Here is a 6,000-nt window from a genome sequence, read left to right on the forward strand (position 1 = left end):
TACAGCCAAGGGCGTAATGGAATCTCTGAAACGACGCGTATTATACGCGGTCTTTCAATATATCTATTTTAAGGTATAACGTCAGGTCAAATGGGCGTGCTAATTTACTGCCAGCCGCTATCGAACCAATTTAACTCTGTTTTCTCGATTTCGAACGATTGAAAAATGAAAAGGAAGACAAAACTCTCAAAATAGTCGATCATTCGCGTTGTAAAGTACAAGTGAACAATTTCGTTAATAATAGATCAACAAAGGAAAAGTGTAAGAGTAAACAGTCCGATGAGGTGACTCACGAGTGTGCCCGTTATCATTCAATCTCGACTATTACGCTCTAGAAACTCTGATGCAGCTGCAGATACGTGTAAGAAATACGTATTCAATTACATTATATTTCGTTATTTTGCAATTCTATTGCTAAATAGTTTACACAATTAGCATCACTGTATTTCCTATGTATTATTGATATTTGGAAAAGAATACACTATAGTTGACCCTAGAATATTATTTCTAAAAGAAGATAGCTCTTTGTTATTTATATATCTATTATTTATATACATTATTTATATATCTAATTCCCTAGCAAAGATATATCAGACTATTCAATAGCGAGTCTACGTTCGTTTAAAGTGATTCTTACGTTAATAAAATTATTTTACTATATATAACATACAATTTTTCCTCCCCATTCGACCCTTCTTGGCAATTACCAAATTGCCAAAACCATCACGTTCGCCTAACGATATCGGCTCCAAATGGACACAAAGAAGTACGCTATTGTATGATCTTAGAAAGGAGACGATAAATATCAAAGGACAGGTGCTCGAGAGCGAAGGTATGTATCGACCATAATAGGCAGTTTATGCTCGAGTAGATTTTCTGGCGTGTCCAACCGAGAGACATTTCTACTTAGAGCTTTACCGGAAACCAAGTTTCAAGCTCGGACTTGATTCTCGAATTCGGAGCCGATCTTATAGTTCGCCGAAGACGAGACATACCTATCCGATCCGTGGAAACTTTTCCACAGGCTTTAAAGTTGCTACTATTCCGCTCGAAACTCTTGACTGGAACATCGACTCAAACATCCAGCCGGAATTCACGCAGATAAGCTGGCGTGCACCTCATACGGTGGTGCGCGCACGCGAACGGAGAATTCGATCTACGAGAAGTCGGTTCGACGCACGATTCCTTGGTATCTTCCACGGATATTTTTTGGAGTCTTCGCCGTTTCCCTTCGGGCCAAGCTCGTATCATTTGAAACGGCGCAGCCTCGTTCGCGATAAGCAGATCCAGCGGTTTCCACCGATCTCGTTTTTCCTTTTATATTTCGTTTGCCCGGAATTTTTCCTCGGGTATCTTTTTTCCTTAAAAAGGAAAGATATTTTTACGTCTATTATGTACATATGTGATGAAACTTGTTATAGAAAATTGTGAGTGGTTTTCCAAATTGGTTTCCTAGGAGTCTGAAGTTTTGGTAGTATAATATATGAAGTTGTGTAAAAAATGGTTTCCAGGAAATTATAATTTTTCTCATTGTATTCGGCGAGGTGAATCGAAATTATAGATGCACCGGAATCGATATCTACGTTGAGTTTCAGGGAGGGGGCGGCTTGTGATAGAGCCCGATTACGATAAAAGAGAGGAGCATTCAGAAACGACTATTCCTTTCGCAACAAGAACAGTTGTGGTACTCAGCGGGTCGATGAATCCAATTTTAACTGTTGCCGATGCCTTCTACATTGTGACGAAGAATTCTTCCTTCGATCGTAACGAAAACTTTGGAATTTAATCAGGCGACACGAGAAACAGAAACGGGTTCGAGAAACGAACACCAAACGAGAGCACTCTTTCGCGAATACCGAAGAAAGTTGTTCTTTGGTAAGAACTCATGCAGCGAATATTGGCTTCGCGATAAAACGAAGGTGTCGCCGAGCAAACCGGATTCAATTAAACCGGAGCAAACTAGGTGGAGGTGCAACATTGTTGGGGCACCGATGATTAATTCCAAGCAAACGAATAACCCGTTCGCTAGAGATTCGATATTACCTACCGTGTTCTGAACAAACTTGGATAATCTTAAAACGACCATCATCTTTTCCACCCTTAACGTTCCATCCAATTCCGTGACTACTCTTCAAAATCTTTCGAACAACGTAACTCGTTTCTTTTGATATTATTAGTTCATCGTTCAATCGCTGTACAACGGCACAAACAAGACAGGCTTTCTTCCTAAATAATTTTCACATTTACTAATGATCCAAATATTTACAGTCTTATATTCGAAGGGCAAATTCTTCGCACCCTCCTGTCTTGCTTGAAAGGGGAAAGTAAGTTCATGGGGGTAAGGCGAAGAAAGACATAAAGTGGCTTTGAAGTGACTCGACAACGTCCCACCCGGACCGTCACGTAATTTTAATTGCCTATATCCATATTTCCGGGAGTGGAGATACCCTTGGGGGATGAAAAGTCATTTTACCCGACCCTCGACCATTCTCCTGCCGCACGTCCCTCCTCTCTCCCGTCTGTTCAAACGTGAGGAAATGTAACGACCGGAATCAACCTACCACCACCCCCGCCTTATTCGTGGCCCCGTTCAAACGAGGGATGCTAAAACGAGCGCCACAGGCTCGATGTTTCCGCCAAGTTTCCTCGCGAATTTCTTTTCCCGCCGGGAAATCCGAGCAACGGGGTGCAGTAGCCTCGTCTACGATCCACCTTTATGACTACTGACGAAGTAATTCACCGACAAATCGTGGAAACGCTCGCTTGTGAAAGAGGTGGACGCGTTATTGGAAACCAGTGACGTTTCGCCGCGAACAGATTTACGCACGATGAAAATGGACCGATTTCGTTTCGTTTTTCTTTCTCTTTCTTTTTTGTTTTTTCGTTTAAACTTTACGCAGAAATAAAATTCTGTTTATGCAGCGGCTTTAAGCTCGTTTGTGAAACAGTGGACGAGGACGAGAGGAATTTTTCAATGTTCTTTTTTCGTTGCTGTTCATTTTTGTACGGAAGTTCGTCGGGGCTAATTCAAAATTAAAACACATGAAAATTGTTATTTTTGGGCTAATTTGAATTCCTTAAGTAGACATCGCAACGGCAGAGGTGAGAGAGAAAAAAATAATTCACGTGACCGATGAAACCGGGCTTAACGACATAAATCTCTTTATTCCAAATTGAGTTTATGACCGGTAATCCGCTTTTTCAACGACCGTAATAAAATAAAGGAAAAATGGTGAAACGAACATTTACCAAGCACCGTTTATAACACGATTCCGCCAAATGACGTTAATAACGATTAGATCGTCGTGATTTGCGATAATATCGTAATCCTTGATATTTCGTATAAGCGAACGCTTTTCCCAATCTCAATTTGCTGACCAAGTCATGGTCGCGGAAAGGTTACGCAAATATTAACAAACAGTTGTAATCTTGCGCTAACAAGAATTGTCTCGCAATTGAAGTCGATGTATCAGTGTTTTTGCCAACAAAGTATGCACATCCGTGAAACAGAATTTACGAGATACCTACACCGATGTATCCAATCTTTTTGTCACACCGAAATCACCAGTTTTCGTGCGTCCACGTGTGAACTGTACGTCCATTCGACGTTCCAGCACGTTGAAACGGGGCATTCGAAGCGTCGCAATGTTGTTCCAGCTATGTGAACGTGACTCTACCGGCAGCCGACTGGAGGAGCAAGGTTTTCGAACGACAGCACCAGTTAAACAGCACAGACGTGTTCGTGGAAATAATTTCAATGGTCGAAGGTATTAATTCCTCCTGTAACATTTTCGCAACACTGACAACTGTGTTATCGGCATTAATCGACAACCACTCGTTTCTTCCATTAGCGCTACGATTCATATATATGTAGGTATATATATATATCGATGCATTGCTGTTACGCGTAATAACTCGAAATGTTCGATTAGCAAATTATACATATTACATGTTATATATAACAATAATTAATGCAGAACGATCGACTCGAAAGTAAATTCTTCTTTTAACGATTCTGACAAGCTTTGTTAAAATTATTCTACGATGATTCGCTAGCATATCGTATTTTAATTAAGGGAACAATCGCGATTCGTATACGCTATCCTACCGTTAATCTCATCGAGATATATTCGGAAATTTTATGCTAGTTGGTGTACGCGTCGAGTGAGAATAACCTCCTACGCGAAATTAATTATACGCGTGTTTCGCCGCGTTGTTATCTTGATTATGTTTGTGTATAATTATATGATAATTTGAGATGAGTTTTATTCCGATAGAAACAATTAGAAGCTCGCTGAAGAACAATGAAAATATTTGTGAGAAACCGCGTCTATGCTCGTGTTTCCCTCGTTGGGATGCCCTTAAACTATCAATATATGTATATCGACAGCTATTCAACGACCTCAACAAAAACGGATCAATACGTGTTATCGATACAATGTTGTCAATGTTTATTGATAATTCGCATTCATGTTGAGAACTTTGAAATACTGACAGTATCATCAATTGTCTGGGGGCATCTTTAGAGCCGAATATTGAATTAACAGCGATAATACAGAAATCTCTCGTGGCAGATATTACAGAAATGATACGAATCTGGCTCATTTTTGTACAACAACTGATAGAGGGCGAAATATAAAGTAAGGTATTTTAACTTCCTAACGATATATTTTGAAAGGTAATTTTAAAAAGGAACTAAGATGATTGTTAACTTCGTTCAATAGACCCAGCATTATTATCGAGCATAAATAAAATATTTCCACTTAAAAAGCGTAAACTCGCGCGGGAGAGCATAAAAGATGTTTACAGAAGTGGTAATAATCGTGCTCATAATCGAAATTAAAAACAAACGGATTCCATTATTGCCGAGTGTGATAATACGAGAAACAATGCAACTTCGTGACAGAACGCTAACGTAACGAAATAACAAATTAATCGTCGAAACGTCCCCTGGCCGGGCGCATTTCCACGGCAACGAGTAATTAAATTATTATAAATTAACAGACTAACGCTCATTCGTTACGTCCTCTCTTTTTTTTTTTTTTATCATTCGCGTGGAGTTTTAATTGAACCCTCACTGGTAACAGGTGTAGCAAGTTGGACCGTAAACCGGTTATTATCGGCTGTGTTTCAGGTACTGTACGTTCATTAAAACGCTATGAACTTGTGCATTCTAATTCCTATTTCATTCCTACCGCCACGAGCAGTCTGAGCATATTTAGTTTTCATGTTTAATTGTTTTCACCTGGGACGCGGCCGATTTCTCGTATTTTCAACGTACGTACGTACGTACGCGCGTTTCCAATGTTTCCATGCTAATTGTTAGGTTCGGTCTCCACGGCGTTCAAACGGATTCGTTTCCTATGATGTAACTTGATCATCGAAATTAGTCGCGAGCGTTTCGTTTCGACGAACAAATTAACAATTAGACGAGCTATTCTGTTTCAGCTCTGGACGAGTTGCAGCAACTCGAGTTACAATTGGCTGGCTACTATTTCCGTAAAATATTCGTGAACACCTTTGTCTCCGGTTTCCATCGTCTCGACAGAAATTTCACGAAAGTTTAAAAAGTTTGATCGACTCAAAGTTTCGAACAAAAGTGCTACGATATTCTTTTGATTTTAAGTGGAAACATTTTATTCATGCTCGATTATCGGCTAATTTTCCCCCTACTATTGTAAGAACTTTAACGTAATAGCTCTGCAAAGATGATAAAGTTGCGGAATAAAACAATTTCGACTCTACAATATTCTACGCTACATAAAATAAGACGATATAGAGCAATCGAGCGTCTACCATTCGATAACTAATTCGCGTACGCAACTTCCATGTTACGTATCCTAACATGCAAACTCTTCCTTCTCAGACACTCGGACACGTTCCCCTAAAATCATGGCTGACCAAACGTTTTCCTTTCCCATTCGAAAGACGATCGGTAATCTCGAAATATCTACATCCCCGTACTATCATCGAAATTCGATTGCTATTAAAGGTATCAAA

Source organism: Bombus flavifrons, chromosome 6 (genome assembly GCF_040668555.2).
Source record: "Bombus flavifrons isolate JBK064 chromosome 6, iyBomFlav1_principal, whole genome shotgun sequence".
Lineage (NCBI taxonomy): Eukaryota > Metazoa > Arthropoda > Insecta > Hymenoptera > Apidae > Bombus > Bombus flavifrons.